Consider the following 12,135-nt stretch of genomic DNA (forward strand, 5'->3'; position numbering starts at 1 on the left):
TGATTTTTATGATTTTATTAATTTTTCTTGGATTTTTATTAATTTTTTTTCGAAAATAAAGTTTGGAAAAACAAAAAAAGAAAAGAAAAATTTTGAAAAAGATTTTTGAAAAGAAAATTACCTAATCTGAGCAACAAGATGAACCGTCAGTTGTCCATACTCGAACAATCCCCGGCAACGGCGCCAAAAACTTGGTGGACGAAATTGTGATCCATATTCTTTGTACTTGTATGAAATTTAATAATTGGCTCTATTTGAAGTCACAAATTCGTTCAACTAACCAGCAAGTGTACTGGGTCGTCCAAGTAATAAACCTTACGTGAGTAAGGGTCGATCCCATAGAGATTGTTGGTATGAAGCAAGCTATGGTCATCTTGTAAATCCCAGTTAAGTGAACTCATAAAGTCAAATGTGATAAGATTGGATAAATAAAGATAAATAAAATAAAAAGGAATAAAAATACTTATGTAAATCAATAGTGGGAATTTCAGATAGGCGTGTGGAGATGCTAGAATCCTTTCGAATCTCTACTTTCTTATTGCTTTCATCCAATCCTTCTTACTCCTTTCCATGGAAAGCTGTATGTAGGGCATCACCAACATCAATGGCTACTTTTAATCCTCTCGGGAAAATGGTCCTATGCGCTGTCACTGCACGGCTAATTGTTTAGAGGCATCACCCTTGTTGATAGCTACATCCCATCCTCTCAGTGAAAATGGTCCAAATGCTCTGTCACAGCATGGCTAATCATCTGTCGGTTCTCAATCAGGTTGGAGTAGAATCCATTGATTCTTTTGCGTTTGTCATCACGCCCAGCCTTCAGGAGTTTGAAGCTCGTCACAGTCATTCAATACCGAAATCTTACTCGGAATACCACAGACAAGGTTAGACTTTCCAGATTCCCGGAATCCTACTCGGAATACCACAGACAAGGTTAGACTTTCTGGATTCCCATGAATGCCACCCTCTATCTAGCTTATACCACGAAGATTCTGTTGGGGAATCTAAGAGATATGCGCCCAGCTTAGAGTAGAACGGAAGTGGTTGTCAGTCACGCGCGTTCATAGGTGAGAATGATAATGAGTGTCACGGATCATCACATTCATCAATTTGAAGTGCAACGTTGTATTGAATAGAAAATAATAGTAATTGTATTGAAACTTGAGGTACAGCAGAGCTCCACACCCTTAATCTATGGTGTGTAGAAACTCCACCGTTGAAAATACATAAGTGAAAGGTTCAGGCATGGCCGAATGGCCAGCCCCCTAAAACGTGATCAATAGCCTCCTAAGATGAAGAATAAAACAAAACTGAGACTAAAGATGTCTAATACAATAGTAACTTAACCTATTTATACTAGACTAGCTACTAGAGTTTACATGAGTAAGTAATTGATGCATAAATCCACTTCCGGGGCCCACTTGGTGTATGTTTGGGCTGAGCTTGATCTATCCACGAGCTGAGGCATTTATTGGAGTTGAACTCCAATTTATAGCATGTTTTGGGCATTCAACTCCGGATCATGACGTTTTTCTGGCGTTTAACTCCAGACAGCAGCATGTACTTGGCGTTCAACTCCAATAAAATTTGGGGTGGGTAAAATTTGGCGAGAAATTTAGTCACCAAATCATCCCAACTAGTGATGCTTCCCTTGGGAAAAGTTTCAAGCCATTGTGCAGCCTTATCCCTTAATGAGAATGGGAATAGCAAGAGCTTGTATGTTTCAGGATTCACACCATTGGATTTGACAGTGTCACAAATCCTTAAGAATGTGGATAAATGCTGATTGGGATCTTCCAATGGGCTTCCTCCATAGGAACAATTGTTCTGGACAAGTGTAATGAGTTGTGGTTTTAGCTCGAAGTTGTTTGCATTGACATTGGGAGTGAGGATGCTACTCCCACAGTGTCCTGGATTTGCAAAAGTGTATGAGGCTAGGACTCTTCTTTGAGGGGGGTTATTGTTGTTGTTGTTAGCTGCTCCCCCTGTTGCATTCAGATTTGAGTGATTCCCTTCCATTTCGTGATATTCTTCTTCCTCAGATTCTTCCTCTCCAATGATACCTTTCCCTCTTTCAGCTCTTCTTATTCTCCTGAGAGTCCTCTGATCAGATTCAGATAGAATAGGAATAGCTCTCCCTGTACCTGTCATACAAACAGGGCAGGAGAAACACACAACCAGTGATACTTCACTCTATTCCTAGAATGAAGTTTGAGTTAATTTAAGCAAAAACTCAAACAGTTAGTGGGTTAGTCAAAATTAAAGAAAAAGTGCTTGATCTAAACTACCACCTCACGTAATCATTGTCAATCTAATCAATCCCCGGCAACGGCGCCAAAAACTTGATGTGCGAAAAACGATTCGACACAAAACTCACCGGCAAGTGTACCGGGTCGCATCAAGTAATAATAACTCACATGAGTGAGGTCGATCCCACAGGGATTGAAGGATTGAGCAATTTTAGTTTAGTGGTTGAATTAGTCAAGCAAACAAGTGTTGATTGTGTGAATTTGTGTTGACATAATTTAAATTGCAGAAAATGTAAAGGGGGATGGGTGATTTGCAGAAATTAAAGAGAACTGAAAGTAAAAGAGCTGAATCTTAAAGTGCAAGTAATTTAAATTGCAGAAACTTAAATTGCAAGAAATGTAAATGACTTGAAAATTAAAAGGGGAATGGGATTGGATCTGCAGGAATCACACAAGGAAATTAAAATAGAAACCAATAGATCTCAGGACCCAAGAGACTAGATAACTAAGTCTAGATCTCAATGCCTTCCTAGATCCCAATTCAGAAAACAATTGCAAGAGAAATTAAGATCAAGCAGTGGAATAAAGGAATTCAAATATCAATTTCTCAAATGTGCAGTAGCTCAAAACAGAGAGAGATCTCAAGGTGAGATTGAGACAGAATTTCCTCAATTCTCAACACCCAAGACTCAAGTAAAGATTTGCAGAAAAGAAAACAAGAAATCACCGAGGAAGAGAATTCAATTCTCTTCCCAGAAACTCTCTCAAATGTCAAGTGCTCTCTCCAAAAGTTCCTTAGCAAAAATCCCAAAATCAAAAAGCTCCCTCAAAACTTTAAATCCTAAGCTATTTATACACTTTCTTCTAATGATCTTCAAGCCTTGAATTAGGCCATGGCCTTGGTGGAATTGGGTTGCTAGTGGCCTCTGTTGATTGCTCTAGGTGTTGGGAAGAAATCCACTTGTGAACCGGCCATGCAAGTTCCACGTTTGAGCCAACGTTTGAGGTCAAACGTTGACTCAAACGTTGCTGAGTGAATGATGAAGCAAAGGCTAAAGTTGCTGTCATCCACGTTTGGCTCAACGTTTGAGGTCAAACGTGAGCTCAAACGTGGATCCTTCAAGCATTCTTTTTGGCCAACGTTTGGCCCAACGTTTGAGGTCAAACGTTGGCGCAAACGTGGCTCAATCATCTCATCAATCAGGGGTGCTCTTCCATGCTCTTATTTGCCAAAATGTCGCCAACGTTTGACCCAACGTTTGAGGTCAAACGTTGGCTCAAACGTTGGTTTTGCCCAGGAGCCCTTTCTTCCTTCTTGGCGCCAACGTTTGCCTCAACGTTTGAGGTCAAACGTTGGCACAAACTTCATCTTTCAGGGGCGTCAATTTTCCTCCTTGTGGCACCAACGTTTGCCTCAATGTTTGAGGTCAAACGTTGGCTCCAACGTTGCCTCCATGAGCCTCTTTCTTTGGCCAACGTTTGCCTCAACGTTTGAGGTCAAACGTTGGCTCCAACGTTGGTATCCAGGGGCTCTTTCTTCAGCCAACGTTTGCCTCAACGTTTGAGGTCAAACATTGGCTCCAACGTTGCCTCCCAGGGGCTTCTTTTTTAGCTTCTTGCACCCTCCTTCCAAGCTTTGTTTCACCTATCATCAATCAATCAAAAACATCAAAGCTATGCTTCAAATCATGAGAATATTTCTCTTCCAAAATATATGATACTTATAACACAATATCTCATGAAAAAGCATCATTTTATACATGATTGATTGAATCATATATAACATGAATTTCAACCCAATTGGCTTTCTTATGGCTTAAGAAAGTGCATAAAACTAATTAAAAACAAAGAAAAAGACTAGTAAAACTAGGTTAAGATGACTTGTCATCACAACACCAAAATTAAAACTTGCTTGTCCCCAAGCAAGAAAAGAATTATTGAGAAGAAAGGATGAAAGAGGAAGATGAGGTTAATGTTAGTAGAAGATTATTGGTAGCTCATGGGGTTTTATGCAGACATGTGACTACTCACTTCTTATTGACTTATAGGCCTAGAAGTTTCCCTCTAAGCATCAAGCAACACATTGCTATGACCTCTCATTATTCTTTTGTCCTTGTTTACTAAAAAAAAAACTTTTTAAGCTTTAATTTAGTGTCATGTGTAACAAGCTTATTTTCTTTACTTGTGCTTGACACATTATTCACTTTAGACACTTGGCTTACATTCCTTCTTAGAGCATTGATGCCCAGCACCTCTTTGGGTCACTAAATGCCTTGTAGTTAGGTTGCTCTTGATGGTGGACTTTCAGTTGATAATCCCGGGTTAGTTAACCCAAGTTACCAAGTGTTAATGCACTCCAAAGAACTTAATAATCCAAGCAGATCCTAGTACAAAAACACCACAGGCATATGCTCTAAAGTTCAAGCTATTGGTGTCTAGCTTATTTCATATTTCTTTTGTTTTTGTTGCTGCCATTTTGGCTTTTCTCATTTCATCTTTCTTTTCTTTTTAGCCAAGGACTTTTTATTTATTTGAGATTCATAGACAATGAGCTACTTTTTAACTTAAAAAGGAAAACATTCTATTCCTTTTATTCGCTAAAAGTGAGTCACAACACACTCACACATACATACCTCCACTTACTATTATTTGACTCTTAGCTAACAATTAACCATATTGCTTCCTTTTTCAAACATTTCTTTTATTGAATTGAAAAGGCTTAGGGACAGAACAAGCATTAATTAAGTGAAAGCAAACAAACAAGCACACACTTAGACTAGCTTACTTATTTTAGGAAAGATAAACATAAAGTAACACTTAAAATAACCACTAAAGATGCAAAGAGTACTTTAAACACATAGGATGCATGCTTTTTCGTGTGGTGATGAGCAAGGATTGAATCCACCTTTCATTTGTCATGCTTTTTCTTTCTTCTTGCATTTGCTTGGGAATTGGTGCCCTCTGTGTCCAAGCCTGTTGTCTGCTGACCCTTCCAGAATCCAACTTTATTCATTGTTTCTTCTACTCGATCTTCAAGGCTCATAGCCTTACTTACTTCTATTTCACTTTTCTTGTTGAAGAATTCATCATAGGTTGGAAATGCTGGATCCATGTTATGCAGATGTTCTCCAATATAATTCAATTTGATTTGGCTATTTATGTTATAATCGGCTTGGACTTCATATCTTGCATCTTGCAGGGTTGTGAATTCCTTGAAAGCTCTCATATTTTCAGCTTGCATTTGTGCCAACTTCCCAAATGATTCATGAGATTGAAAAGCATGCTCTTCTTGCATTACAAAGAATTTTGATTCAAACTCACTTTGTTGGTTCATCATTTTCAGCTGCCATTCCTCTTGCTCTTGTTGGTGCTTCATGTATTGTAGATGGTACTCCTCTTGCCTTTCTTGAATTCTTGTGTATTGTTTTGACAGTCTTCCAATTGCATCTTGCATCTGAGTCATATCAAGATTGTTATATGATGGAATGTGTTGCTGTCCCTCTTCCTCTTCTTGTGACTCTTCTTCCTCCATTGGTTCATCTCTTTGCCTTCTTCTTTGTGGCCTTCGGCTCTGCTGTGCTTCAGTAACCATCATCATTCTTTCAATGGTTACAGGCATACCCGGGACCAATCATGTTGAGTTTTCATCTTCCATTGGCACCTTGGCTTTCATGCACAAACGCATAATGGTACTTGGATAGTATAGCCAACCTTCAGCCGAATTCTTTTCTGCAATCCTTTGAATGTCATTTGCAATGATTTCATGAACCTTCACTTCTCCTCCCATCATTATACAATACAACATGGTAGCTCTCTTTTTATTGACCTCAGAAGTGTTCACCGTGCCCAAGATTGATCTCTTCAAAAGCTCATACCACCCTTTTGCTTCAGGGGTGAGGTCTCCTCTTCTCAAGTACTTGTACTTGTTTTTAGTGGTTCCTACCCACTCCGTGTTTACCACACAAATTTCACTAGCAATCTCATCATAGTCTTGCTCTTCATTTAGCCTTTGATGGTATCCTGGCTCATCAAAATGGGTTGCCCTTAGTTTCAACACTTTCATGATAGTGCTTGGGCTAAAATCCACTTCAGTTCCCCGTACATAACTCTTGTAAGTTGGAGCTTGATTCATTTCTATCCTTGGGGTATTAGTGTAGAATTCCCATATAATGTTTGCATTGATCCTAGTGATTGGTGAGATGAGCTCTTCCCACCTTCTCTTTCTAATCTTGGCGTTCATTTCTTGACAATCTTCATCTTCCAAGAGAAGTGGAACTTCTGGGTAAATCTTTTTGTCTCTCATCCATCCCCATTGTGTTTGATGGTACCACGTTCTGAATCTCCATTGATCAAATCGAGGAACATTTTCTTCGTTCATTGGTTCTTTCCCTTTCCTCCGTTTGGTTCTTGAAGAAGAGGCCATACTTAGTCTTTTTGAGGTTATGGTTGTATGTGGAAGGGGGTTAAGGTCTCGGTATTTTTTTGGAGGAAGAGAATTGTGAAGTTAAGAAAATATGATGAGTAATGATGAAGAGAATGGAGATTGGATAGTTAGGATGCAAGGAGTGTACACTCCTTCGGTTGTGTGCATGGTTAGGTGGTGTTTTGTGATTATTTATTTAAACAATGAATGGCTAGGATGCAGGTGGATATCTTGTAAATCAAAGGTGTGCATGCAAAGTTGAATGAGGACAAAGCTTGCCTCCTCAAGCACTTTCAACGTACTTTTCCCAGGATGTGCAGTACCACCTCTTGAAGCATGTGATGCATTCTTGTCCTCATGTTGTGTCCTTCCTTGTCTTGTCCCTTTCATTGAATATTCTCTTGACCACCTAACCATCACTACAAGACAGCAAGAATAACTATATTTAAATAAGGCAAGAGAAAGAGAAAAGAAAATAAATGTAAACTATCATTCCTTATGCTAGATCAACCCTGATTTCTTCATTCATTGCCACGGGTGACACCAAACTTAGTGTTTGGTTCCATGGTTCAATTTATTACTTCTTTAAACCATTGTTCTTTTGAAACTCCTACTTTGTTTTTGGTTAAATCTTTCATAAGGAATGCTTTATTAGATTGCCTTCTAACTATTATAGTGATTGTTAAACCTCCATGACATTCAAAACTTAAAGGACCATTGACTTTCATGACTTATTCTTGTAAATTATTTGGTGTAACCCGTGGGTACACCAAACTTAGAATTCAATCATATACCATCCAATGTCATGAATAATTGTCAAGTTTGTCCTCAAGAATTTGAAATCATATTGATGTAACTATTATTATGTATATTGAAATATTAAAGACAGGAAAATTAAATCATGGGTTGCCTCCCATGGAGCGCTCGTTTAATGTCACTAGCTTGACATTGAACCCTTCTTTTATGGTGGTTGATAATTGTAGTGCCTCAGCTTGTCCCATCTGATTGTAAGTCTTCTCTGTGTGCCATTATGCTCGATTTCAATATGCTCAAGAGAAAGCACTTTGCTCACTGTGTAGTAATCTTGTGCTTCTTGCTGTTGGTATACTAATTGTACCTTGTCATCTTTGGAGAATCCTTCAGTTGGGAATTTTTTTTTCTTCCACCCTTTGTGAGCCTTTTTCTTGTTTTTCTTCCTTTTTCTTGTCAACCTTTCTTCCTTGACAGCAGCTTTGGTTGTGGTACCTTCCTTTTTGTTTATCATCCTGATTCCTTTTTGAATTCCTTCTCCTCTTTGCACATGCTCATTCTTCTGCTCCCCTGTGTTGTTGGTTGCTTGCTTTGGCAAACAGTCACTGACTACCTTGCTTCCCTCTTCACTAATTTGTGGTTCTGGAAACACTTTCAGGATAATGCTTTCCTCATGCATCCTAAGAGTTAATTGTCCTTGTTCTACGTCTATGATAGCCCTAGCAGTGGCCAAGAAAGGTCTCCCAACTATGATGGAATCACTTTCATCCGTATCTGAATCTAAAACCACAAAATCTGCAGGATATATGAATTTGTCCACCTTGACTAGAAGGTTTTCAATCACACCCTTGGGATGTACTATTGATTGATCCACCAATTCTAATGACATCCGTATTGGTTTCACCTTCTCTATGCCAAGCTTTTTCACTAAAGAGGATGGAATCAGATTTATGCTTGCCCCTAAATCACACATCCCCTTGTTGATAAATAGGCTTCCAATGGTGCAAGGTAAGAAGAAACTCCCTGGATCTTCCAACTTGGGGGGAGTCCTTTTCTGATGAGTGCACTGCATTCTTCAGTGAGAAGTACAGTCTCCTTCTCCAGCCAGCTTCTTTTCTTGTTGATGAGTTCTTTCAAGAACTTGGCATATAAGGGCATCTGCTCCAATGCCTCAGCCAGGGGAATGTTGATTTCCAACTTCTTGAAAGTTTCCAGGAATTTGCGGAAGTGTTGATCTTTGGTTTCTTTGTTGAACCTCTGTGGATATGGCAGTGGAGGGTTGAGGTCCTTCTCCTTTTTCTGTTGTCCTTGAATCGCTTCTTCCTCTTCCTTATGTGTATTGATTGGCTGGTCTTCTTCTCCTTTGGGGTTTTCTGTGTTCTTGTTTGGCACCATATTTTGATCATTGGCTTCCTCTGCATCTATTGGCTTTTTGCTGCTCTCCACCTGTTTCTTTGTAGTGTCATTGTTGCTCACCAGTGTTCTCCCACTCCTTAGCTGTATCGCCTTACATTCTTCCTTACGATTTGGAATTGTGTCACTTGGCAGGGAACTTGATGGCCTCTCTGTTGCAAAGTGTTTAGAGAGCTGGCCTATTTGTCTTTCCATGTTCTTGATGGAACCTTCTTGATTTTTGGCCGTCATTTCTTGATGTTTCCACAGCTTGTCTATCAAGGTTTCTAGGTTAGTGATTCTTTGAGATTCAGGAGGTGCTTGTGGTTGGTTGTGAGGTGTGGGTGATTGATGTTAAGTGTTTTGGTTGATGGATTGGTTATGGGTTGGATAATGGTTGGAGTTAGGGTAAGTGTTTTGTGGTTTTCTGAATGAATTGTGGTTGTTGTTTTGCTGGTTGTTCCTTGGGTTATTTTGTGTTGTGTTTCTTTGCCATGATTGTTGGTTATGGTTATGGTTATCTCCCCATCTAAGGTTGGGGTGGTTCTTCCAGGAAGGGTTGTAGGTCTCACCATAAACTTCATTCTGTCCAGGATTTTAGTTATGCATGTATTGCACTTGCTCCTGTTGTTGCTCTTCTTGGCTTTCTTCATTCTGCCCCCATACAGTTGATGGTTGGCTTGTGTTCACAGCTGCTACTTGAAGGCTGTCAATTCTTTTGGCCATTTGTTCAAACAGTTGTTGCATTTGTTGTTGCATCATCTTGTTTTGAACCAAGATGGAATCCACTCCTTCCAATTCTAGTACCCCCTTTCTCTGCGATGGTTGGCGGGTTCTTTGATGAGCAAAGAAGTATTGATTTTTGGCCACCATGTCCACAAGATTCTGGGCTTCTTCAGCAGTTTTCATCAGTTGCAATGAACCTCCAGCAGAGTGATCTAATGCTTCTTGAGATTTCAACGTCAATCCTTCATAGAAATTCTGCAGTACATCCCATTCATTGAACATTTCTGGGGGACATTTTCTGATTAAGGCTTTGTATCTCTCTCATGCTTCATATAAGGATTCAGCATCTAATTAGGTGAATGTTTGCACCTCAGTTTTCAGCCTGATGATCCTTTGGGGTGTGTAAAATTTGGCGAGAAATTTAGTCACCAAATCATCCCAACTAGTGATGCTTCCCTTGGGAAAAGTTTTAAGCCATTGTGCAGCCTTATCCCTTAATGAGAATGGGAATAGCAAGAGCTTGTATGTTTCATGATTCACACCATTGGATTTGACAGTGTCACAAATCCTTAAGAATGTGGATAAATGCTGATTGGGATCTTCCAATGGGCTTCCTCCATAGGAACAATTGTTCTGGACAAGTGTAATGAGTTGTGGTTTTAGCTCGAAGTTGTTTGCATTGACATTGGGAGTGAGGATGCTACTCCCACAGTGTCCTGGATTTGCAAAAGTGTATGAGGCTAGGACTCTTCTTTGAGGGGGGTTATTGTTGTTGTTGTTAGCTGCTCCCCCTGTTGCATTCAGATTTGAGTGATTCCCTTCCATTTCGTGATATTCTTCTTCCTCAGATTCTTCCTCTCCAACGATACCTTTCCCTCTTTCAGCTCTTCTTATTCTCCTGAGAGTCCTCTGATCAGATTCAGATAGAATAGGAATAGCTCTCCCTGTACCTGTCATACAAACAGGGCAGGAGAAACACACAACCAGTGATACTTCACTCTATTCCTAGAATGAAGTTTGAGTTAATTTAAGCAAAAACTCAAACAGTTAGTGGGTTAGTCAAAATTAAAGAAAAAGTGCTTGATCTAAACTACCACCTCACGTAATCATTGTCAATCTAATCAATCCCCGGCAACGGCGCCAAAAACTTGATGTGCGAAAAACGATTCGACACAAAACTCACCGGCAAGTGTACCGGGTCGCATCAAGTAATAATAACTCACATGAGTGAGGTCAATCCCACAGGGATTGAAGGATTGAGAAATTTTAGTTTAGTGGTTGAATTAGTCAAGCAAAAAAGTGTTGATTGTGTGAATTTATGTTGACAGAATTTAAATTGCAGAAAATGTAAAGGGGGATGGGTGATTTGCAGAAATTAAAGAGAACTGAAAGTAAAAGAGCTGAATCTTAAAGTGCAAGTAATTTAAATTGCAAGAAATGTAAATGACTTGAAAATTAAAAGGGGAATGGGATTGGATCTGCAGGAATCACACAAGGAAATTAAAATAGAAACCAATAGATCTCAGGACCCAAGAGACTAGATAACTAAGTCTAGATCTCAATGCCTTCCTAGATCCCAATTCAGAAAACAATTGCAAGAGAAATTAAGATCAAGCAGTGGAATAAAGGAATTCAAATATCAATTTCTCAAATGTGCAGTAGCTCAAAACAGAGAGAGATCTCAAGGTGAGATTGAGACAGAATTTCCTCAATTCTCAACACCCAAGACTCAAGTAAAGATTTGCAGAAAAGAAAACAAGAAATCACCGAGGAAGAGAATTCAATTCTCTTCCCAGAAACTCTCTCAAATGTCAAGTGCTCTCTCCAAAAGTTCCTTAGCAAAAATCCCAAAATCAAAAAGCTCCCTCAAAACTTTAAATCCTAAGCTATTTATACACTTTCTTCTAATGATCTTCAAGCCTTGAATTGGGCCTTGGCCTTGGTGGAATTGGGTTGCTAGTGGCCTCTGTTGATTGCTCTAGGTGTTGGGAAGAAATCCACTTGTGAACCGGCCATGCAAGTTTCACGTTTGAGCCAACGTTTGAGGTCAAACGTTGACTCAAACGTTGCTGAGTGAATGATGAAGCAGAGGCTAAAGTTGCTGTCATCCACGTTTGGCTCAACGTTTGAGGTCAAACGTGAGCTCAAACGTAGATCCTTCAAGCATTCGTTTTGGCCAACGTTTGGCCCAACGTTTGAGGTCAAACGTTGGCGCAAACGTGGCTCAATTATCTCATCAATCAGGGGTGCTCTTCCATGCTCTTATTTGCCAAAATGTCGCCAACGTTTGACCCAACGTTTGAGGTCAAACGTTGGCTCAAACGTTGGTTTTGCCCAGGAGCCCTTTCTTCCTTCTTGGCGCCAACGTTTGCCTCAACGTTTGAGGTCAAACGTTGGCGCAAACTTCATCTTCCAGGGGCGTCAATTTTCCTCCTTGTGGCGCCAACGTTTGCCTCAACGTTTGAGGTCAAACGTTGGCTCCAACGTTGCCTCCATGAGCCTCTTTCTTCGGCCAACGTTTGCCTCAACGTTTGAGGTCAAACGTTGGCTCCAACGTTGGCATCCAGGGGCTCTTTCTTCAGCCAACGTTTGCCT

This window comes from Arachis hypogaea, chromosome 5 (assembly GCF_003086295.3).
Source record: "Arachis hypogaea cultivar Tifrunner chromosome 5, arahy.Tifrunner.gnm2.J5K5, whole genome shotgun sequence".
Lineage (NCBI taxonomy): Eukaryota > Viridiplantae > Streptophyta > Magnoliopsida > Fabales > Fabaceae > Arachis > Arachis hypogaea.